The sequence below is a fragment of the Wyeomyia smithii genome, chromosome 1 (assembly GCF_029784165.1).
Source record: "Wyeomyia smithii strain HCP4-BCI-WySm-NY-G18 chromosome 1, ASM2978416v1, whole genome shotgun sequence".
Taxonomy (NCBI): domain Eukaryota; kingdom Metazoa; phylum Arthropoda; class Insecta; order Diptera; family Culicidae; genus Wyeomyia; species Wyeomyia smithii.
The window spans coordinates 4,593,199-4,619,944 of record NC_073694.1 but is presented as its reverse complement, the minus strand read 5'-3'; the positions used below and the strand labels follow the sequence as shown (position 1 = coordinate 4,619,944).

General features: G+C 36.7%; 1 protein-coding gene across 4 annotated transcripts in view; it reads left to right on the top strand.

Annotated features, from left to right (window-relative positions):
- LOC129724466 (cadherin-86C) overlaps positions 1-26,746 on the top strand; it is a 440,382-nt gene that overhangs the window by 24,006 nt on the left and 389,630 nt on the right. The window lies entirely within an intron of this gene.

Here is a 26,746-nt window from a genome sequence, read left to right as displayed (position 1 = left end):
CGACTTTGACCGGTGTTTCGCCGCTACCGTTCGCAGTTTGTTTGCAAGTGCACATCTTCTTAAAACAGGCTTGTGGCAAAGGACGTTTGCTGATCACTGGGTTGCACTCTTTCATTAATAAAACATCGTCTTCCTCCTCCTTCTCCTACTGCTGATGATGATGCTCACCTTTCTGTCTCTGCCCCGGCGACGACGTCATCGACGACGACGACGATGAAGATGAGCCTCCTTCCTCCCCCTGGGGGAAGGTTATGAGTCACGGAGCGTTGTTCGGAACGGGAGATCATCATCATCTGCTGTAGTACTCGTGAAGATGCCGCCGTCGGTCGTCGTCACCGTCGCCAAGTTCAACAATCATATAAATTATCGATTTGACAGCCGGGTGATATTCCACGTCCATTTTGTCCGTTGTGTTGCGGCGCGTCGTCTGTCACAGACGTGGAGCAGACGGATTGAAGTGATTTGCATGCGTGAGCAGTTTCATGGTGGATTGTCGTATGAAAGTTCGAAAATTACTCGAATAACGGTAAGTTCGCCAGTAGCGAATTCAATATTGTTTTCACGTTAAGGTTTGCGTAGTAGGCGCTTACTTGTTTCACCTTTGTTATTGTTGATGAAAAAAATAACGAGAAAAAACAACAATAAAAGTCATCACCAGCGGAAATCATTGTAATAACGCCAACGCCATTTGTAATGAGCCTTGTATTATAGTTTTTTTTAATCCTCGCTGTAGTTATTTGTCAGCAGCTCTGTTGATGCTTTTTCGCCACGTGAATTTTGAACTCGTAACTTTTCGAAGAGTGTTTTGAGGTGCAGGCGAAAACGGATGTGGCGCCCTCTTCATTTTTTAGTTTATATTAGGAGTAATGTTCAACCGGGTAGAGTCTAGGAAAAAAATCAAATTCAAAGTATGAGCATATTTACGCAACATTTAAGCTCAATCTGGCTTCGGAAGTGGTGCCGCAAAGCGGTCAAAGTTTCATTTTTCGACTAATGAAAAAACCGATCAAAGGTTCACTTTTTTACCGACGAAAAAAAAAACACTACACACTTAGTTTCTTTTACCGAACTCAGCAATCTTTTTAACGAGTTCTCAACAGCTGAGCCATCAGCAATCTGTTCAGCAATTTATTTGCCTGACGAGTGCTCGGTAATTTTTCATTTTCGCTGAAACGTAAAACATTGAAGATAGCTCAGTAAAAATTTACGAAGCGTTCATCAAAAATTGCTGCATGATTCTGTATTTACAAAGCTGACTATTCGTCACGAATTACTGAGCGTTCTGTAAATGTACAAAGCTGACGATTCGTCACAAATTACCGAGCATTCTGTAAACGTAAAGTTTTTTCATGGTTACGAGAGAAATATAAACCATTGTGATAGTTGCTATTGTAACTGTTGAATAATTTTATAGCGAATTTCTTTATTCCACCTGCTCACCTCGTTTTGACCTGGAAGCGCACTAACTGCTGTCAAAACCCTTCTTCATTCGCTCGATTTCGACCCAGTTTTGACCTGCCGTGCTGCCCGAAGCGCACTGTAAAATTGTCAGCTTCTACCAACACAGCACGTGCTAAGTTCGTAAACAATTATTTGGCATCTTTTTCTTACTTGCATCTTAAATGGCGCTGACGTTTTATTATTCCTCGACAGTTTTGCCCGCACACAGTGGAATAAAGAAATTCGCTTTTAGAAAGGAATTTCGGATTGTTTAGATCGATTATACTGGTGTTCCCAGCACATTCAAGTAAAAACTTGATACGTTTAATGTTATGATGAATACAGGCTTTCTGTTGCAGGCTTCTAGTAAACTGCTCTCCAGTGGTGGAAAAATTTCCATATGCTGACTGAATAGATCGTGTACCTCCACGTCGTTTTCTTGTAGATTTGAAAGTAAGATATCCATTTTTGAATAAGAATACTTCTCTCAGGAAGTTCGGCTACATAGGGATGTGAAATGAAAATCTAAAACCGAAAAAAGTGAAAAATATGTCCAATTTTAAATGCTGATAAATCGGTTAGTATTCGATGGATTTCCTTCATTCTTGCAGCAATAGAAAATCTTCTAAGATTCCTATCCAAATGAAAATAATTGTCATTTTAATATTCAAACTATTGTACAATTGAAAATAGTCAAGCCTTGTCAAAACGTAAAATTCGACCTCAGATTGGTCGTTATATGATTGCTTCCCAAGCACGGTCGACAGAATCATATACTTCGCAATTTAAAATATGCTATTTGGCCTATATAAGAGCCTGTTTCAGCAAAAGCCGCTCATTCATTACATCGCTCTTGAGCAGTTCGGGGGTGTGTATATTTTAAAATCGGTTCATTAGTGTAGTATAGTATAGTATCATATCGCCCGTCCGTGTTTCGCGAACTACATAACTACCACATATGGGTGGTAAACGCCGAAGAAGAAGTACAGCCAGCCCAAAGGTTGCCAACGTCACAGCCAGTACCCCTGACCAGGTGCAGCCAAAAAAGCAACGAAATGAAGAGGAGTTATCATCAATTGTATCGCAGAATCGCTACAGCGCCCTATCTGAAGAAAACACCGCTATTAACAATAGTGAACTGAATGGATTCGGAGAACTTCAAGACAATCTTCTCGTTACAACCAACATGAAACTACCGCCCTTGATGGTAAAGTCCATCGGATTGGAGGAGTTGAAAAGAGGTCTAGTAGCCAAGAAGATCAAAGCGGAGTTTAAACTTTGTCGAATCGGCATCAAGGTGGTCATACGTTCCAAAGATGAATATGAAAAAGCTAAAAAATATCTGAATCAACTCAACGCAGAATATTTTACACACGACCTGCCGTCAGAAAAACCGTTCAAAGCTGTTGTTCGAGGGCTGCCTGCCATGGATGCAGCTGAAATTAAAATGGACCTTGAGCTCCACTACAAACTACAACCATTAGCAGTATTCCCGATGGCCAGACACGATACTGCCAGTAGATATAGAGATTGCCTCTATCTGGTCCATTTCAAGAAGGGAACAATAACTTTGGGAGCGCTAAAAGCCATCAGAGTCATTCAGGATATCATCGTCACCTGGGAGGCCTACCGGGCAACGAGCAACGGAGTGACACAATGCATGCGGTGCCTGAATTTCGGACATGGCACCCGAAACTGCCGGCTTAAAGCAAGGTGCAATTTCTGCTCTCTCGGACACTCCTCGGATTCCTGTCCGATCGAAGGAGCAGTAGATTACAAGTGTGCCAACTGTAATGGACCCCATCGAGCTTCTGATCGAATCTGTAAAAAACGAGAAGAATATAAAAACATCCGGAAGCAAGCATCAACAAGCAATCAACCAGGGAGGAGAAGAGACCGATTTCCACCACCAGTTCCAGTATTCGACGAGAACAACTATCCAACATTTCAATCGAATTACCGAAACCAACAAATGCCAATAACACAGGCGGCATCGGCGATGCAACCACCACCGCAGCATGCAGAAGGGGCGGACCGGCGATCGAGAACAGAAAACCGCTCCCCTCCGGGTTTTCAACAGTTACCTCGTCAGTCTATACCTGATGAAAATCAATCAGCCGGTGTACCTCCGCTCAAGTACACACCAGCTGACTTACTACAGATCCTGAATGAAATGTGTGACAAATTACAACAGTGCTCTACGCGACTCGAACAAGTGCGTACACTTGGTGAATTCGTACTCAACTATGGTTATTAGTCCGATTAAATTGCTACTTTGGAATGCCCGTGGTATTAAGCGGAAGTCAGTTGAACTACTGGATTTGCTGGATCGCCGTAATATCGACATTCTAGTGATGACAGAAACGCATCTAAAACCTGACACAAACTTTTCCCTGGCAGGATACACAATCGTAAGACTAGATCGAACACACTCGAGCGGGGGTGGTGTAGCGATTGCAGTGAAAAATAACATTAAGTTCAAAGTGCAACCTCATTATAAAACCACAGTAATTGAAGCCCTTGGGCTAGTGTTAACAACAGATATTGGTGAATTAATATTAATTGCAGCCTATTGCCCTAGGCAGTGTTTCAACAGTAATAGTGACAGCGGAAGATTTAAGAACGACTTAGCCAAAATCACGCGATTCAAAAACAAGTTCATAGTGGCTGGTGACTTGAACGCTCGACACGAACTGTGGGGGAATTACAGAAGAAATAAAAATGGTGAGCTCCTGTCCGACGATTCACAACTTGGGTACTATACCATCAACGCCCCGATGAAACCAACCTTCTTTTCACCTGCTGGAAACCCCTCCACGATTGACATGTTCCTGACAAACATCGAACAACACATCAGCATCCCGGAAACGATAGCTGAACTAAGCTCCGACCACTACCCGGTCGCGCTCCAGTTCAACTGTACTTTAACAACCCGGCCGAAGAAAATGAGGAAGGACTATCACTCTGTCAACTGGGCAGAATTCCAGCGTAGGGCAGACCACCGTATTAACTTTGACATCCCTCTGGTAACCACTGCCGACATCGACCGGTCATTGGAGGATATGAAAGCAGCCATCATTGCAGCGGAAGTCGAATGCACCCGCAAAATTCCTACTACTGTGAGTATTCTTCAAATCGACACTGAAACTAGACAATTAATACGTAGTAGAAACACTGCAAGAAGACAATTTCAAAGGTCAGGGGATTTGAACGCAAAATTTCTTGTAGACAGAATGACAGAGAAAATCCGTGAGAGAATAAATAACTTAAAAAATCAAAAATTTCAAGATAACATCTACAAGCTAGACACCCGCTCCAAACCTTTTTGGAAAATTGCAAAAATTTTGAAAACAAAACCCCAACAAATTCCTCCTCTGAAAGATGGTGATACATTATTACTGTCCAATCTAGAAAAAACAGAAGCAATTGGTCAGCATTTCATAGCTTCACATAGACTGGGGTTCGAAATAACTAGCCCCATGGAGCAGGTAGTACAAGAAACTATAAACAGCTTACATAACAATCAATGTTATGTTCCTCCCAATAAGAAGATCACCATTGAAGAGACAAAACTAGTCATCAAAAACTGCAAAAACATGAAAGCCCCAGGCTTTGATCAAATTTTCAATATCCTCCTGAAGAAATTAAGTGATCGCGCAATCACACACCTGGTCGATATTCTTAACAAATGCATGGACCTCCAATATTTTTCCTCGTCCTGGAAGTGTGCCAAAATAATCCCCATACGTAAACCAGGCAAAGACCCTACCGTACCATCAAGCTATCGCCCGATAAGCTTACTATCTACCATGAGTAAAATTTTTGAGAGATTGCTTCTGAATAGGCTACTCCAACACATGAACAATAATAGGATTATCCCAAAAGAACAGTTTGGATTCACGAAAGGGCACTCGACGTCACAACAACTTCTTCGTGTTACGAATTATATTAAGCGTAACAAATCTGTTGCTAAATCGACCGTGATGGCACTTCTGGACATAGAAAAGGCGTTTGACAACGTCTGGCACGAAGGCATAATTTATAAGTTATACAGGTATAACTTCCCTATATATCTAATAAAAATCATTCAGAATTACCTGAAAGAAAGAAAATTCAGAGTCAACCTCGGTGACGTCAACTCGCAAAGTTTCATCATCCCTGCAGGAGTACCACAGGGCAGCATCATCGGTCCAGTATTATACAATATATACACCGCAGACATACCGCAACCACCTGAAAATTGCCATCTTTCCCTCTACGCGGATGATACGTGTGTTATGGCAAAGGGAAGAAATACCAAAGCCACCACAAGGAGACTGCAAGATTACATCAACACCATTGCTGACTACATGAAAACCTGGAAAGTTAAAATCAACAATAGTAAAACGCAAGTGATTCTGTTTCCGTACAACAAATCTACAAGACTCCAACCGCCAAACAACTGCAAAATAACCATCGAAGGAAAACAAACTGACTGGACACAGGAAGTCACGTATTTAGGGCTCACCCTGGATTCAAAACTTATATTTAGAAGTCACACGGAAAAAACTAAAGTGAAATGTCAATCTGTTACACAAAAACTATTCCCTCTAATAGGCAGAAATTCTAAACTTTCGATCACACATAAGGAAGCCATTTACAAACAAATTATCTTGCCTATACTTTTATATGCCTCTCCCATTTGGGACTGCTGCGCTGCATCACACAAACAAAAATTGCAAATTATACAAAACAAATCCCTTAGAATGATTTACAATTTGTCAAAATACACAAACAACAGAACAACACATCAAATAGCTGAAATGAAAACAATTAACGAACAGTTAACAATAAGAAAACAAAAATTCAAAGAAAACTGTCTCGCGTCTGAATATGACACAATTAATAACCTGTATCGAACTCGGTAAATTGTAGTTTAGCATATATTAGGATTAAGACAGAGTGTATATTAAACTAAATGTGCTGAGCACTTAAAATGTAAAGAAGGAATAACAAACGAAGGAAACAAAAACATAAAAAATATTAAACAAAGATGAAAACTTAGGTGTATCAATTAAAATGTACAAAGAACAGAAATTGTTAAAATAATAAGAAATAAAATATTGTTAATCGAAAAAAAAAAAAAAAATCGAAGCCGCTCATAATAGTTCTACACAGTGACAACAGCAGTCCTCCCTTAGCAGCAGCAGTAGCAGTGCAGTGGATACCAGCGATAGTGGATAGCGGCCACAGTTGTGGCATAGCAATGGATAGCGCACTAGTTGCAGCGGATCTCAGCATCGATAGCAGCTGATGCAGGGACAGCGGATACCAATGGCAGCGTATAGCGGCCAAAACTGTGGCATGGTTACGGATAGCGAAGCAGTTACAGCGGGTATCAGCATCGATAGCAGCAGATGCAGTGAGGCACTTTAGTGAAATGCAGTCTCTGTGCGATAGCGGTCACTAGTAAATGCATTTAATGAAAAGTTGACTCATTTTGACAACACATGAGCCGTCTAGTTTTGAGTGTTAAATCAGCTTTTCACTGTTTTATCTTATCCGATATTGAATTGAACAACACATTGACCTTTTCAGGATAAAATAAAAACCTGGTGATTAAAGAGTTAATATTTTCTCTTGAGTTAATTTACATTTTTAAATTTGTAAAAGTTATTAATTTTACTTTATCTACGTGTCTCAGAAATTACTGAATTATCTTTTTCTTCAGTCATTAGCACGACATCGACATCACGAAAAAATTTTCATTATCTGCATAATTATTAATTTTTCGTTTACCCAAAATTTTAAAATTGTCAAGCCCCAATCCATGACAAACAACTTACTATATTATTGAAAATGGTCAATCCTTGTTTAAGCGCAAAATTCGATTGATTTGATTAGTCAACGTTAATTTACTAGAAAAAATGACTTACAAGCAAGCAGCCGGGTTATCTTTCTTGTAAAAGTATTCTACTTCAACCTTGCGGTCGTAGCTATGCACACAACCCTTTTGGGATTTTTTTTGAAAATTACACGCGAAACACTTAAAAACTCAGCTTCGGAACTCTGAATATTTGAAAATGGCGGACATTTGATGTTTCGTTTTGACAGATGCAGAAAAATTGCCGAACAGTATAGTAAAAAACAACAAGAGTGCAGTTAAACAATTGAAGAGTTTTCAGCAACACCTAGGAAGATGTTGACAGATCGTCAAATATTTACTGAACTTTATGAAAGTGCAGAACATACTTAAGTTTACAGAAAAGGTCAGTAATGTTTTTTGCTGAGCTCGTCAAGTGCCTTTTGCATAACGGTAATTTGGTAAAAACTTCAACCGACATCAGTTATTTTTGCGAAAATTACAAAATGATCAGTATTTTTTCAAATTTACTGAACATGAACGTAATAAAAATTACTGAACAATTAAAACGAGAATAAGTGTGTAAATGTTCGATATCCAATTTTTTAATGCCAACTGTCTTAAAAATGCATATCTGTGTTATGTGAATCTGAATTTATTTTTAAATGCTGAGAGTCTCGCACCTTAAATGTTTTAAGACGGTTTATTCCGGATAACACCAATTCTTGACGTCTCATGCGTTTCTAGTATTTGCGGGAAAATATCCTTTGTTAAAAATATTTGACCATTTCTGCTGAATACTTCCGAAAACGACCATAAATTGCGTGAATTTCTGAATTTGCAAAAACAACCGCATAAAAAGCGACTTTAGTGTTCAAAGGGGAGTGAAAGAGGACTCACACGGAACCGGCGAGAAACGCGAGAATAGTTTGCCTTACTACTTCGTAAAATGTAAGAGCCGTTGAATTTGGCTCTTTTTTTTTAGTTTATTTCATCATTACACTGGTTGTTATTTTTCGGCTGATTTCGTGCTAATGTAAAGTATCTGAGTGGCTGCTATTCGAAGTTAATGAAGTTAACTGTGTATAATTAGACTAAAGCAGTGATGGCATGAACTCGTGTAAAGTTGAACTGAGTTAGTGATGGGAAACTTATCGATAATATCGATAAATGCGGAACATCGATATTATCGTTGATTTTTTGACGTTAACGATAATTATCGATATTTTAAGGGTGAGCACAAGTCAGTGCGGCTGGTTACTGGAGGAGACCCAAAAGAAGGAGACCTAACCTACCCTACCCCAGGAGTTGCTTTTGCCGCTAGGTATTTGTTGGGTGCTGCTATTCGACAAGATTTAGCATTGTTGGGGGTGGTGTGAAGGTTTGCCTCGGGGTGTCACTGAGTTTCTGAGAAAAAAAGGTAACTAAAAAGGTATTTATAGTTTTTAGTTTCCTAAGAACAAATGAACTCGACAACATAGTACTGGAGAACTTCAAATACTACAAGGTATACAGCCCTAGGGTTGTATGAAATGGTGACGTGGGACTAAACACTGTAATTAGGGGATTTTTTGTTACAAAATATACAGAGTCTGCAGACAGAATCAATGTGTTTATTTTCAGCCTCCCCTGAAAATCAATTTTTGGAATATATTCAACAACACTCGAAGAAATATCATTTATATTTGGCGATATTATGCCTTTAGTATTTTTTTTTGTGCAAAAAATATGTATTTAACAAGGCACAAGCATATCGTGCTTGTTGAAGAAGCACCAAGAATTTCTCATAATGCGTCAAAGTCAGAATTATCTCTATATCCTCAAAAACCAAATCCAATAATGCTTACGTTATCATAATGAATGGTTTTGTCTTATTTAACTCTAACTAAATCAAATCTATAGTATGGATATTACTTTCAAAATAATATGGAAGCCCTTACAAAGGTTCATCAATTGGAAAACATAAGAAAATATTTTGAACAAAATTCCTAACAAGTTCCAGCAAAAAATCGTAGAAATCCACAATTACATTTTTATTTTTTGTTTGACAATTTTTTCATTTGCCTGCAACTACATTCGCTGTATTACGATGACAGACAATATACTTTTATTATGGTAAAGCTTAGAATAATAATATATCATCTAACAATTTTGAAATATAAAAAGAGATTCTGTACGAATCTTACTAAATAAACTAAAAAATCACAAGCATTCGCAGGTTCTTACTCTTTTATAAATGTATATATTTAGGAATTTACTCTTTCGATACTATCCGGTCACGATTATTTAGTGAATATCGAAGATAAAATTGAAAAAATATCCGTTGCAAAAATTTACAATTCTTGTTGAGTAATTCATGGCAATCATATTTATGAAATAAACTTTCAATCACCATCAACAGCAGCATTGTAGTTTTTCCTCAATTGCATACGAATAGAAAGGTACGAACAAAAGTGTACCACTGCAATACGAATAGTACTGCTGCAGTACGAATAGAAGAGTACCAATGCAATCATAGACGACGAGAGACCTGCGGTTCTATACTCCACTGGTACTGTTGCTTTTACTGGCATGTTTTCTTTCAAGACATCAGTTTTTATTAGGTTCTACAGTACCTAACACGCAGGTTTAGAGATTGTGCAAGGATGGGTATTGTTTCAAACTTTTTGGAAAACTTTTACCTTCGAGACATCATATTAGTCTAAGCTCATGGAAGCAAAAATAAATTGACCTATTAGGACGGGGAGACTCTGTCAATTTTTATTTCGAAATTGATACAGGGAATATCACAGGGAACGGATGGTGTCCATTCACGTCGTCTGTGCTAGGAATGCTCGCATGTAATTGGTTCATTATTCGCGTAAATTTGTTATTGAAATTATTATCAATTTTACCGCTTAGCAATGAAATTAGAGTGATAATTAACACATTACAAAATTGTTATACATTTTATCTATCCAACAACATATTGGTTATTGTTATCCATCATGTGGTTATGCTGTTATTAGCGTTTGAAATCTGACGCAACATTTGCCCGTTTCATTTCCAATTTTACAGAATGCATCCCAGTATAGTAAACAAAGACGTGTCCCACGTCAAAAAATATCTAAACTTTTTGCACCATCTCATAAAAAGCAATGATACGAAATTGTAATAAAATGCATTTTCTTTGGCTTGCCAACTCTTTTAATATGATGGACATGCATAGCGGTAGTTTATTGGTAACTCTCTGGTAATTGTTTAGTTTAACTGGGAACTGTTTAAGTTTAAAGTATCTGTTAGCCAACAAACAATTTTTAGTTCCACTAAAAATCCAAATCAACAAAATTGTTGCGCCAAAAAAAGTGTGCTGATTTTTACAGCGGGTAGACAAAATAATTGAGATAAATAAAACTCTCTCAAATTTTGAATTGCCAGAACTTTGCGAAAAATGAATCAATTTTGATGACCGGTTTCATTTCACTGGAAAACTATCCTAGTTTCCTAGTATTACTTGGGAACTTGGCGTGACCAACCTACACCGAAAATGTTTCGTATTTCAAGAGTGTGTGTCAAAGTGTACATTTTAGCAACGCATAGAACGTTTTAGGCAACTAAATTGTCTATCTAAAATACTTCATTTAAAAGAATCTGAGATCACCGATATTATCTAAAATCATTTTTCGTTTTTTAAATTATATTTTTTTCAGAGTAGGATCCTAAAATCATTTCTTATATTTTTGAAGGAAAGTTCAGATAATTTTTACTAAGATAAATTCATTCATAAGAAAAAGGTTCAAATACAGTTAGGTTTTATTACGCGGGTGATACATGCCTCGTGAAAAAACCATGTTAAATCAAAAATCCTCTTGATAAACCGCTTTAATTCAAAACTTCGTGTGAAAAACCACGTTAATTTGAAAATCTGCATAAATAATCTTTTAGAGAAAATCCGCGTAAAATAATCTGAAATGTTAATCCAGATAAATTTTCAAACGCAAATTTGCAAAGTTGCTTGGTTTAATAAGACCTACACACCCACAATGTTCGATTGAATCCTGCTAGAGTGCTGCAAGCTCAAAGAAAATTAGTACCCAACAGGGAAAAAACCGCCAAAATCAACACCCATACTTAATAAATTCATACCTCGATGATTCCTTGGCTAATTTTCAATCTATGGCTACCATTGAACTCGAGATAAATTCTGATTTATTGACAACATATAAACCTGAGTGAAACAGAATGTCAGAAAAAGTTCTACGCGTTGCAAAAATGTACACTTTGGCACGCATTTCGGAAATCTGAAACATTTCCAGTGATCCTTGGCCACGTCCAGTTCTCAAGTAATACTAGAAAACTAGGACAGTTTTCCAGTAAAATGAAACCTGTTTTGTCAAAATTGATTCATTTTTCGTAAAGTTTTGGCCATTTGAAAATTGACAGAATTTTGCCTGCTTCAATTATTTCCCTGATTATACAACCTTCAAAACGAACTTCGGCTTGAAACTACTCCGTAGAAAGCACTCCCGGCGTGAAACCCGAAGACTTTCCAAAACAAACTGCTTAACTCGTCCGGTTGTTTGAATTTTCATTCTCAGTATCGTAAGATTTGTCATTCAAGGTCTTAACACAATGGATACGTTGCGGCTGCGTTTGCGGCAATTTGACAGTTAGCCCATACATTTACTGTCAAATTAACGTCAACGCAACGTAAACGTATCCATCCTGTTTGGGCCATCACTGTCTCTGTTTTTAACAGATTTACATAGCAGAATTGCATTTGTTAAATAACGTTTGCAATGAAAAAAATGGATAAAAATTGCCGCTTTTTCATGGGGTTACCTTTAATCGCACTGACGAAACTACTCATGCATCATCAATCATAGTAACCCATGACTTAAAAAAAAAAATTGACAGATTTATCAGTCAAACTTAACTGTGATAGTGAAAAAAGTGAAGCTACTTCGTTCAGAAGTGTGCGCGTTCAAAGAACGGTACCCCGCCGCGTCAAAAACGAACATCGTGCGGCACTTCGTGGACGCCGGGAATGCTATTCTGACATCTACAACATCTTGACACTATTGGACAACGATCAGAGCATCGAAAGAAAGCCCGGTTCCGGACGGTCAACGACCCTGAGCGACAAGAAGCTTCAAAGGATGCTGAAGAGGAAGACCGAGGGAAAAGTGGCTAAATTGCTACGTGCACTTGGCCGGGAGGTTGGTACATGTGCTGAAACAGTGAAAAAGTATCTGGAGAACATGGACATACATGTCAGGAAGCGGCAGTCTCGTTCACTCGTCCACTGGTCTCGAAGCTGCAGGCAATGACGCAGCGACAGCGGTTGAATAAGATAGTCAAGTCGATTTTCCCGGCGAAACGCGACGTGGCAGTGGTGATGGACGACTAGACCTATCTCACCCTGGATGGCAACGACTAGCAGGGCTCTTCGTATTTTACCTCCACCACGAAGGAACTGAGCACCGAGGTAAAGTTTATTTCACAGACCAAGTTCCCCAAGAAGGTGCGGCTGTGGTTGACAATCAGCGAGAAAGGGATGTCAAAGTTGCTTTTCTTTCGTTCCGGGCTGGCCGTAAACGGGGAAATTTATAGTACGAAGTGCCTGACAGAAGTTGCGTCGTTCATCAAGAGATACCATAAGCTCGAAGACACTGTGTTCTGGCCAGATTTGACGTCGGCCAACTACTCGAAGCGATCGTTGGAAGAGATGGAGCGGCTGAATATCGATGTGGTACCGAAGTCGGCGAATTCGCCCAATGTCCCCCAGCTGCTTCCCATCGAGAATTTCTGGGCAAACTTGAAGCGTAAGATCTATTCCAACAACTTGTCGCGAAAACGGAGGAGGAGTTAATAAAAAAACGAAGAAAGAGCTTAAAAACATGACTACACGCATGTTTTCGTCCGCCATGGCGAATGTTCCGGTTAACTGCCGGAAGGCCGCACGGAAGGACGTCATATTTTTTTGCGAGGAAGCTAACATGATTACCTTTCATGGGAAATTTATCCAACTCAATTATCTCTAAGACATCACCATCACCATCTGAAAAAAGTCCATTTTTTCTACCGCAAACGTTAGCTGTCAAATTATCGATAAAATCGATAAAAGCCCTGAAATTATCGATTGTTATCGATGTTTGTTTTGGGCGATATTTCCCATCACTAAACTGAGTAACACTTTTCCAGATTTGAATCCAACTTGAATCTGCTTCCCCTCGATAGTTTGAGTTTTTTTGCACCGCACACTCTGATCGATTGAGTTTAAATGCGTGCAATGCATGCAGTGCACGGTGTATCCAACGATGCAGGCGATGATGTGACGCGATGAGTTTTGTTTTTAGATCGAATTTATGCTATCAAAGGACAATGCAACAAACTGTTGCAGCAGACGCGGCGCGAATTTCATCGCAATTCGATTTTTATGCAATTGTTGTTATGCAGGATTCAAACTCAAATCTAACTTAAGTATAATGCACTGTTAGTAGGGTTTACATGCAAACCGAAAATAAATGTGCAAGCAAGTTTTTAAACTCACTTGGATACGAGTGCAAAGTCACACTGCCTACTCTGGTCTAAAGTGATATTTTGCGTTGTAAAACAAGTTGCACTAGCATAGTTGTCCGACTTTCGTTATAACTATCGAAAGGGTCTAAGTTTTGATTCGTTTGGTAGTCACACTAGCTGAACTCAAAAACGAATCAGCCAAGCAGCATTAGCTGATTGTTCAATTATTGAAACGAATCACATCCTTCCCTGCAAACATCGGACCAGGAGAATTTAGTCGTTCACCGCCTCAAAAACGCCGTCGTGACGAAGGTTCACCTTTCATTAAACCACTCATTGGAGGTATCAGAGCAGCAAGTGTTGATAATGTTTCGACTGAGATTCTAACCGCTCCGGAGCCCGCTGAGCAGTTTTGGTTATATCTCTCAACTATTCACTCCAGTGTTTAACCGGAATCAATCGAAGAATGGGTTAAAGATGTTATGATACTGTAAAAGTAGCACAGCTGGTAAAAAAGAAGCAGATATCAACAGCATGAGCTTTATCTCTTACATAATAGCGTTCATCAGTCGCCCCGGTCCTACGGGTGGAAGACGGGATCGAGGTTTCAAAAAGGCTACTTAAGTTGAGTACAATTTAGTTACTTCAGGTTCCTCCGCTGATCCATACTGCACATTCCGTCTTCGGCAACCTGACGTTCCACCGTCAGTGTTCACAGCACGTAGTCTTGCGGCTGTTAACCATTTCTCTGAACTTTAGGTGCATAACCAAAATGTCCGTGGCCTTCATACATGGATTTCACCCGAAACATTCGAGTAGACGACGCAGAATACACCGATCTGAAAGCGGCGTGCGATCGAGAAAACCAAAAAGTACGAATCGAACACTCTGTGTGATAGTAAGGAATTAGATTTTCTGCGCAGTGAACGAATGTCTCTGGAGTCCCGTAAGATAGCAACCTAGGACCGCTACTCTTCATGTCATTTATCAATGATATTTCTTTGCTGCTTCTGGAAGGTTGCCGTAAATTGTACGCCGATGACGTTAAACTCTTTCAAGTTGTGAGAAATTCTGTGGACTGCGTTGAGCTTCAGCAATTAGTAGTTATTTTCAACCAATGCTGTTCTAGAAATTTCCTTTTTGTAAGCGTTCATAAATGTAGTGTCATCTCCTTCTATCGAACAAAGAAGCCAATCTTATTCGACTATAAACTAAGGTATTTTTTATGCGAAGGGTGCGTTCCAAATTTGTATGTGCACGCGTATGAAAAAGGCTTTTTGGAGTTGCAAATATAACGAAGAAAACTGTCCTAAAATGTTTGAACCTAATTTGAATATGAATTTCAAGTATTCACACCAAAAACTGTGATTTTTTTTAAAAACTGATATATGGCCACTCGTGACCTAAAACGAGAACATGATTGAAATGAGATCGATATATTGTATCGTTTTCGAGTAATGGAGGAAAGCAACCCGCGTAAAAAAAAACTTATCATACATGTCAGAAACAGTATTAAAATTACGACAACACACTTCGGATGGATTGTTTTGGGCAAAAATAGTGCGGTATCTGGAAATCCGGAAAAAAATCACTTCGTCGAGTAAGGCATTGATGCACGTTGAACTGAACTTTGATGAGCAGTTTTGCGGTTGCAGCTGTAATATGCTAAGCAAAACTTAATGCCTAAAGCAGGTATTACACGACATTTTTGGTACGGATTTTATTTTGTGCAAATAAAATTAGTACCAAAAATAGCAAACATTCGCTTCGTCTAATACCTGCTTAAGTCTTTCACAGTATTGGGAAACTGTATGTTTGAGCATAAATCGTTTTTGAAAACAATAAAAAAAAAATAATAATAATAATAATAATAAAAACAAACAATAACGGTCCAAGAAGGTTTCCCTGGGGCACACCCGAATGTAACGCAAACGGTAAAGAACACTTGACGTATGACGATATCCCCTGCGTGAGCCAGTCCGGTAATCCCATTTTCCGTAGTTTTATTACCAGCAAAAGGTAAAGCCCTTTAATCGAACTTTGGCAAAAGTCAACGCCGACGTTTTTGAGAAATTTTTTGAATGTTTTTGATCAATTTTTAGGGCATTTGTGGTTTTTGCCTTTAATTATTTGGGACGTTTTTTTATTGTTTAAAAACAAATTTTGGAAGAATTAGGCTGGATAATTAAATTAAATTGGATAATTTTGGAATGATTTGACTTGTTTCATTTTAGACTAATTTAACATTTTTGGGTCATTTTTGTGGTAATTTTTGCTATCCAAAACATACTTGAGACTTTTCTGACATATTCGTAAAGTGTTTTGGAAGATTCAAGCACATGTTGAAAACAGCTTGGATATTTTTGTTTATTTTAAATTGTTTTAGGGTATCTATTTTGGACTTTGTGAACCTGTTAGAGATATTTTTTTAGTCATCTTTTAGTCATTTTTGCGACATATTTGGGCTATTTTTTGTCATCTTTGAAAAATAAATTGGCGTTTGTAAGGCAGTTTGGCCAACTTAGAAACGTTTTTGGGCCTTTTCCAACATATTTGAAATATTTTTTATGCATATGGGTCTTTCCATACCAAGTGATCAAGCAAATGCAGCGCTTTGATTTGCTTTCAAATGAATAAAATGACTTGTTTCAGGCCAGGTTCGATTCGTTCAAATCCATTCTGAAAATTCGTTTGGGCTGATACACAGTGGGGAAAATTGGGAAAAGTGTTCATGTCTTTGGCAATATTCACCATAAAACCATCATTTTGAAAAATGTATTCAGGCAGCTTTAATTTTTTTCTACAGATGGCGCTGACATCTATCTTCTGAATAGTTGTTTATATCATCAATTGACATTAAGTTGTCGAAGATATTACAACTGCAGGACTGACCGTTAACGAGATAAATTTATTTTACGATTCATAAACTCAAAATTTCAGTAATTAATTATGATTGAGACTTAAGTACATAGTTTCAATTTCAGATATATTCGAACCTTCGGGTCATCATGAAATGAATTATTGACAGTTTGTAGTTGACTTTGTATAGTTTTTTTTGTCAACCTATGATGTGTCATCATTTTTGAGAAAGAATATAAAACACCAAATTGTATTGTCTTGTATACTATATTATATCAATTTTGGTGAATTCAGTCTTCATCTTCAGACCATGTGTTTGACGAATATGTAGCACTCTCTTACACCAGGATTTTTCACTATTTTCCATCATTATTTTAAAAATGTCCTTTGGTTGCCAGAAATATTTTGATGTATGAAAGGTACGAACGAGCGGAACAGAATGCGAAGATAAAATAACAATATCAACGAATCTACAGAACAAACATGTCGAGACACGAGCGGGGGTCATACACAAATTATGTGTTTTTATTTTAATTTTGTTTAACAATCATCAGGAAAATTGTATATTTTTGATCAAGCATATCAATGAACGTATGGTTTTTGCTGGAGAACCACGGACAAATAAAAAAAAAAAACGTGTATTTTCCTAAATAATAATAATTTTTCGAGCCTAAATTCAAAATAACTCGAAAACCAATGCCTTTAGAATGCACAATGGTCCAGAAACCAAATTTAGGGGGAAATTTGAGTCTAGAGCTCTATAGCAACATTTTAGAGAAAAACTTTCTTCTACAAAGCTGTTACATATGATAAAGCGCTTATTGAAAAATTATCAAAAATTAGGGTGACCAACATTTTCAATGCAATCAAGTATCTAACTTTATTATCTTTGTAGATAGAAGAAAAATTTGTTCTACAATGTTATAGTTCCATTAATTTTAAGTAACTTTGTAAAAAAAGATTTTCTATATTTTTGGAAACAACCGATTTATATTTAAAAAACCTAAATTAATCCACCTAGCGGTCAGACCCAGCCTTTCTCATTCAAACTTTTATTTGTAAAAATAGATTTACATGAACGCTTCAATCCAATAAATGTATATTCACTTTTAAGGTTCTAAAATATTGATGTTGTAATCTATACATATAAAAATGCAGTCCGGTCTGTCTGTTTGATCCATATAGGCTCGAAAACTACCGAACCGATCGACGTGAAAATTTGTATGTAGGGGTTTTTGGTGCCGATAAAGGTTCCTATGATAGTTTGAAACCCCTCCCTCTTCTGGAAGGGAGGGGTCCCATACAAATGAAACATAAATATCTGCACAACTCAAGCAAATGAAACCGAATTTGGCATGTGGATGTTTTAAGGGGTCCATAATATGTCCATAATGGATCGACACCCTTTACTTTTCTGGAAGGGAGGGGTTCCATACAAATGAAACACAAATTTCTGCACATCTCGAGAGCTAACCAACTAAATGGAACCATATTTGGCAGGTGAATGTTTTTAGTGGTAACAAATTCGTTCCATAATCGACTTCAGGCAACATTTTGGATTGTAATCGGAATCGTCTTCAAATGTCATTATGAAATCCAAAATGGCGACTTACGGTATCGGAAAAAAAGTGGCAAACGAGCAAATACCACCCAATATGGGTATTCCCGGAACCGTAATGATGCACTGGGGCCACAAATCGACTTCAGACAACATTTAAAATTGTAAGATGGCAACTTCCGGTTTCTGGAAATCGGTCTGATGTGGACGATTCCCATTAAATCTGAGTATCTCCGGAACCAGAAAGATGGACAGAAGCTAAAAATTGATTGAAGACACGATCTTGAATTTCAAGATAGTGACTTCCGGTGTCTGGCAAACAGCCGGAAATGACCAAATACCATTCAATATGAATGTTTTCGAAACCAGAGTTACGCCCAGATAACAAAAATAGATTTCTCCGGCAATTTTAAAGTCCAAAATGACGACTTTCGGTTTCTGAAAAACAGCCCAAAGTGACCAAATACCACCCAATATTAGTATCTCCGGAGCCAGAATGTTGCGAGAAGCTAAAAATTGACCTCAGACACCATTATGAATGTTAGGATGGCAACTTCTGGTTTCTGCAAAACAGCCAAAAATGGCCGATTTCCGTCTAACATGAGTATCTCCGGATAGAATGATACACAGCAGCTGAAATCGATCACAGTTTCTGGGAAACAGCCGAAAATGTTCGAATAACACCCAAATGGGTTTTTCTTCAACCAGAATGACGCTCAGATGCCAGAAATTATCTTAAATACCATTTCGAAATTCAAGATGGCGACTTTCGGTTTGTGAAAAATAGTCTAAAATACCCAAATACCATCCAATATGAATATCTCTGGAACCAGAATGATGCATGTAGCTAACAATTGACCTCAGACACCATTTTCAATTGCTAAATTGCAACTTCTAGGAAACAGTCGAAAATGACCGAATAATGCTCAATATGGATATTTCCGTAATCGAGATGATGCATAGAAACCAAACATTGACCCTGGACACTATTTTGAATTTGAAGACGACCACTTTTAGTTTCTGGAAAACAACCAAAATAACTAAATACCTCCCCATATGGGTTTTTACGGTGTCAGATTGAAGCCAGAAAATTTGCAGAAAATGACCGAATACCACCCAATATAAATATATTCAGAAAGAAGTCGATGTACAGAAGCCAAAAGTCGAGGATGTTGTCATTTCGATAAAACCAATCATTTCAAACGATTTGTTATTTGACTTTGATCATATCTTATGGCCGATTCGTCGTGCATTTGCAGATTTTAAATACATCGCTAGGAATTAATGAATTTGAAACGTTCAAATAGTACGATACCACATTTAAATTATATATCGATCAAAGCAGGTATAGTTTTAAGTAGTTATTGAATTTCTTTTCTTTCCATAACTTTTGAGCCACATTTCAAATTGTTATGAAGTTTGTCATTTGTAATTTTGAGAGATAACTCGTTCGTATGACACTAATTATGTTCAAATAAGTCATGCAATCTTTGAGATAAAAGACTTTTGTTGTTTTATTAACAATTTAATACATAACGGTTGCTTAAGCTCGATTATAATCAAATGAAATGGGAACGTATAGGGCAACCCAAATTTGAAACCACGTGTTCAATCATAATTCACCAGTTAACCCTTAACTGGCCCGCTCATCTGATAAAAATATTGATCAAATCGGTTTTGTAGTTTCTGAGATAATGAAGTTTCGTGATTTTCACATTTCGGTACATTACAGACGAAGTAACAGTTCGATTACAGTAGAATTCAATAGGGTGTTATGAGTCAGCTAGACTTATTAATTGACACTAATTTTGTGGGAATCGGGTCAGCCATCTCTGAGAAATGTGAGTGAGTCCAAGTAGCCTTCGGAATATGTTCCTTCTCATAGCTGGATTTCACGTTTTTGAACATAACAGGCAAAGTAATGGTCCGATTGCAAAACCAATCAATAGGGTCAAATGGGACAACTAGACCTTCCATTTGACACCTATTTTATGAAAATCGGTCCAGCCATCTCTGAGAAACATGAGTGAGATTAAACATTCTTCAGAACACGTTTCTTTCCATAACTTTTGAACCACAAGATCAATCTTTATAAAATTCAAAAGTTAAGGGTTTTTTAGGTAGCCCGTTCATTTGAAACTAATTTTGTTCAAATCGGTTGTGTAGTTTTCGAGATAATGAGGTTTCATGATTTTTACATTTTGATACATAACCTCTAAACTAAAAATCCGATTATAATAAAATTTAATAGGGTCTTATGGGACAATAAGACCTTTCATTTGCAATTAATTTCATGAAAATCGGTCCAGCCATCTCTGAGAAAAGTAAGTGAGAATAAAAATCTGCACATACACACACACACACACACACACACACACATACACACACATACAGAAAATGCTCAGCTCGTCGAGCTGAGTCGAGTGATATATGCCATTCGGCCCTTTGGAGCACTTTTGTATCTTCGGTTTTGCAAGTGATCGCTATACCTTTCTAGGTGAAAGGCAAAAAAACACATTTTACGCTCTAACTTTTTTATTTCAAGATTCATCTCAAAATTGTCTTTGAACGACTTTTAGAGCTTTTTAAGAGAAATAATTTGCAATGCTGACATCGTAAATATCTCAATTTTACTCAAAGTTATTATTATTTTTCATCAACAAATATACGTTTTTCATTTGTATGTCATTCTTTGTGGGACAAACATAAAAAATATCTCTTGGTCTCATTTTGAAGGGCATACTTGACTCTATAAATGGAGAAATTTTCAAAAATATGTTATTTTTTAAATTTGAGTAAATTCATTTTAAAAACAAGACGAAAATTTCAATAGTTTTATACATTATGCATATAAATGCACCCAGATTTATTTTTTGGTATTTTTTCTTATAACTAGAAGTAAGTCCCTTTATGATTTTTTTTTAGTTATTCAGTCAAAAGTTATGATTTTCTTTAAATAAAATACATCGAATATAGCCGTTTTTTATGGTCACCCTATTTCGAAGCTAGTTCCCTTAACAACCCAACGAAACAACACGGGCTTAACTATTTTCAACCTACATGCATCCCTGCGATTTTGAGCGCAATTGAAGTACTTTGCGTGACCAGCTTCGAAATAGGGTGACCATAAAAAATGACTGTGTTCAATGTATTTAATTTAAAAAAAGTAGGAGGGTGGTATTCAAGACACGACCGCATGACGTTGGACTACGGTATTCTTATATTCCATTAAAACAAATAATAGAGAGAATTGCAACTCTAGTATTTGCTGCAATTTTATCTAACAGTGCATTTCTGGATGCTGAGACGTTAAAACGTTATAAATAATAATATATACTAAAAGAATGGATATCTTTTATTTAATCGCTGTTATTTCATACATATTCGAATCAACCCTTTGTTTGCTGCACTACCAAGACAATCATTTAATTGAGCGAATTGGTAAAATTTTCCTATCTAAGCAAAAAGCAAACTTTACGAAACTATCTGAAATTGGAGCCCAGAACGATTCAACCGAAAATTTTAAATTTGAAAATTGTTTGACATTTAATCGATAAAACTCATGCTAGGTTAGTTCCAGCCCAGCATATAACTTCATGTATTTGAAAAAAAAAAAACGTTTGGTTCAATAACTCAATATAGCAAGAGCTCAATCACACGTTTTTCGGTAGTTGTTATCAAGGTTTGGGCGAGTGACAGGAAAATATCTTAACTTCTTCAGTTGTGATTTAGAGCATTTCTAATTGTTTTGTTATTTTTCACGATAGCGACAAGTTTGTTTCTTTCTCTGTGTGCGAGAAACAAAATCAAAACCGCGCACCGAGAAACAAAAACGAAAATTTAATGAATGCTCATTGAGAAAACTTGCAACTCTTTTTACCAATAACTTATGATACTCAAAAGAACCCGTTTTGATCTAAATCAAATTTCTAGTAAATAAGTGTTGATCATTCATAGGTAGTAATTTTTCCTCGATGAATAAAGACTGGCTGAAGAAGTTAAAATCGTTGCTGTAAAATCAAATTCACAACTGTGTTCGTTAAGACGTTTTAATATTTTCAATGACAATAATAATCTTCGATAAACACCCGCTATAGTTATTCACACACATGCTATAACTATCTAAACACGCGTTAAAACTATTCATACACACGCTGTAGCTATAGCTATCCATACACACGCTATTACTTTCCATACATCCGATACAACTATCTATACACACGCATAAGCTATCCAACCATGTGCTATTACTATCCATACATACGCTATAACTAATCATTACACACGCAGCAGCTATCCACACACAAGCTATAACTATCCGTACACACGCTGAAGATATACACGCAATAGCCATAATATGCTACACATGCTAGTGTCTTACACACGCTATAGCTAGCCATACACACGCAACAGCGCCATCCCTATCATCGCAAATGTCATAGCAATACAGATGCACATACGCTATATGTGCACACTGCACACACACCCAACGTTTTCACCCAACGATATCTGAATTGGATTACCGCTGGTGGGGTCCAACTCAGATCGAAGGAGCACCGAACTGAATGAAGAAATGCAGCTTCCCACTACCTCCGCCGCTGCTGCCTGATACCACCGCTCTGGTTCTGCTGCAGCTCAGTTTGGCCGCTGGAATCAGCCACCGCTGCTGATTCTACAAGACCGGCCTGGTGGCCTTTCACTTGTTAACTGATGACTGCTATGAGACGACACAGGTTATTATATAGCCCAAAGCAAAAATCCATCCGCGAGCAAACAAGAAGCGAGCTTGTGATTGGTTGAATGTGCACGACTTTTAACACAACTTTTAACTAGTTTAGTATCGAAAACATATTTAAATTATTATATGACAATCTTGCGCAATATTTCCCCTATCAATCAAGCCATTGGTGTTTAGAATCTGTTCAGTGGTAATGATAAAAGAAGCATTTTAAAACGGTGTTGAAACACCTGTTGCAGCTACCGAAAGCGAGCTCGTTATTGGTTGAAAGCTGTGAGACTGTTTACAAAGTCAGATCGGTTGTATCCGTTAGTGTCGACTGTGCTTGTGAAGAGAGGTGGTGATTGGTTGCTCGGTATGATTTAGACAATCGATGTGATTTATCAATTTTTCAATAGTGTATCTCGAACAATAGGTTATTTTTGTTACATAAATTCAACCGTAAAAGAATTTCTGATCGGTTGATGCCAAAACCTCGAAATTCTGAAAAGAAATGACTGATATATAAGCGCTCAAAACCTGACCACTTTTCCCTGGTTTTCCCCGGTTGAATTACTAGATTTTCAAATTCAGGTGCCTAACTTCGATATAGACGTTAGTCCAACGTCAAAAAAATCATAACTTTTGAACCAGTTAATCGATTTTCAATCATTTTGGATCAAATTAAAGGTATTTATTCCTAGTTATGAGAAAAAATACAAGGAAATAAATCTGGGTGTTTTTATATGCATAAGGACGTTACAAATTTTATTTTCATTTTATGTCACCCCTCCCCCCCCCCCCTTCAAAAATCTTGAATATTGGAAGGGGAAGAAAAAAAAAGCTCAAACCGGTTTGTTCATTTCATTAGTTTTCCGACAGCATATATGCTTAATTTAGCAACAAACAAGTCAGGTGACATTTGAGTTATTTGAGTGCAAACGTCATAACTTGCACACAAACTTTGATCAAAGATATTTTTTTTTCGTCTCGGTGTTATTTATTTTTTGCCACCCCCTCTGCTAACTTTGATAACCTTGGACATTAAAAGAATTCGAAATTTGCATCAGCCTAATGTATAAAATTATTGAAATTTTTGTTTTGTATTTAAATTTAATTTACTCAAATTTAAAAAATAACATATTTTTAAAAATTCCTGTATTTATAGAGTCAAGTATGCCCTTCAAAATGAGACCAAGAGATATTTTTTATGTTTGCCCTAAAAAGAGTGACATACAAATGAAAAACGCATATTTTATGATGAAAAATATTAATAACTTTGAGTAAAATTGAGATAATTACGATGTCAGCATTGCAAATGGTTTCTCTCAAAAAGCTCTCAAAGTCGTTCAAAGAGAGTTTAGAGATGAAACTTGAAATAAAAAAGTTAGAACGTAAAATGTGTTTTTTCAATATAAATCGGTTGTTTTCAAAGATATAGAAAAACTTTTTTTACAAAGTTACTTACAATTAATGGAGCTATAACATTGTAGAACGAATTTTTCTTCTATCTACAAAGATAAAAAAGTGAGATACTTGATTGCATCGAAAATGTTGGTCACCCTAATTTTTGATAATTTTTCAATAAGTGCTTTATCATATGTTACAATTTTGTAGAAAAAAGTTTTTCCCTAAATATTGCTATAGAGCTCTAGACCCAAATTTCTCCCTAATTTTGGTTTCTGGACCGTTGTGGAATGTTAACTATCAAGAGCTTTTTGATTCAAAATGACTCTCTGCATCTTTCAAAATCATCAGAATACAAATATTTTGAAAAATGTTTGAATTAGAATTTTTATATAAAAAAAAATGTACCATGAAAAAAAAATTTTAATGTTTATTTTTGATTTTTTTGGTCTGAAAATGTTTTCTTCTACAGAATATTTTTTTTTATGATGCATTTTTAATTCCCTACAACTCATTCTCAGACTGTTTTTCTATACAACCCACTGTTTCTGGGCTACAATGTTTCGAATAAAACCTATGCCAAAAAGCATACGCTCTTTTAGAATGTAACTCATGGGTGTAAAAAATCTCTCCACCTGTGAAAAATGCTCAGTTTGCTAAGCCAAAGACGCGTGCAAAGTTTCATTCAAATCAAAAATGGTCGATTAAATTTTCGCGTATTTCCAGATCGTTTGGCGCGATTTTGCTCTATTGTTAATTCACATTCCACCAAGCAGGCCATTAGAAACTAGTACTTCAGATTTGAAGTGGTGCTTTTGCTTTCGATGCGCTGTAATGGAACGGATCACGTTTATTAATGAATATTTTTAAATTTTTAGTAAACTCGTTACCATAAAAGTTTCGAGATAAACGAAATTTTAGTTTTCAAATGCGGTTCAATGGTGGCAACACTGAACTTTAGGTTCGATGATGCCATTCGATTGAAAATTTAAAAACCTTTAAAAAGAGTGTCTAATATTTTCTGCAGCTCTTACGGTCTTTGAGATATGAGGTTTTTACATAACATGGAAAATGATGTTTTGGAAAAAATTGGGAAAAATGAAGGGCCCCGCAATTGGAGGGGGGTTGTCTGATTGACTCAAAACTTTAGATTTTCTAGTTTCGACTTGAAAAAACAAGTAATTTTATTCATTTTGAAGCAAATCGACGAGGGTCGTTGCATTTAATTGATCACTTGGTATGGATGACCGATATCTGGAACGTTTTTGAAATAGGGCTTTTCTAATATGTAGTTTGAGTTGCAGTTTTTTGGGACATTTTTAGAACATGTTATAGAGGGATTTTCGGGATGTTTGCTGGAACATTACTGTCAAATTTTGAAGACATTTTTGGATTATTTTGAAGACATAGTTAAAATACTTCTGGAACGTTTTTGGGATACGTTTGACATTTCAAACCATTTTGGGAATTTCTTTTCGAGAATTTCGTGAAACGGTTTTGAGATGTTCGATAATTTTAAGATATATTCAAAACAATTTTGGGATGTTTTTGGATGTCTAAACATATGCTGGAAACTTATTTGAAAGTATTTTTGAACAAATTTTGAAACTTAGTTTGAGCCTCTGTATGACAACTGACCGATATTGTTTTCCTATCTCGGATGATTTTGAATCATTTTCAAAACGTCTTTTAAACATAATTGGAAAATGTTAGGAGGATTTTTTAGATGTTTTCGAAGCATTGATGAAAAAGTTTGTAAAACATTCTGGGAATATTCTCGAACATTTTTGTCAATGTCGATTCATTTTTAAGTATTTAAATACTATTCTTAGAATACATTCTGAAGCATTTTCAGGAACTATTAGGATGTATTCCGTTAATTTTGAGATTTTCTAGAATACGTTCAGATGTTTTCAGTTTTGATCATGCTTAGTTTTTAACCATTTCAGGATAGTTTTTTCACTATTCTCGGGCAAAGCCCTTTATTTTAATTTTTTTTGAAAGATTATTGGGATCTTTCTTATGCATTATTCAAAAATTATTTGACTTTTTGAGACATATTTTCATGGTTTTGCAGCATTTCAGTGACCTTTTTATCAAAATTCTGCCATTTTTAACAATATTAATAGATTATCTTTTTTGACAACAGCAAACTAGTTTTCCTGTCCTGGAATTTGAGCGTGACTGTGGTATCAGAGTGTAAGCTAAGACCAACATGAATCAGATGGGTGCGGCCTTTTCCGCTGTTTTGTTACCTGTCCAGAACAGAAACGTTACTCGTTATGTTCTCAACTAAGCAGTTATAATTAAGTATCCTATTCCTTTACCTTGAACTGAATTCCACGAATATCCGGAGATATGATTATAGGTTCCTTTCTAACAGACCGGAACAAAAATAAACCTAACCTTAGTCAATTCAGTG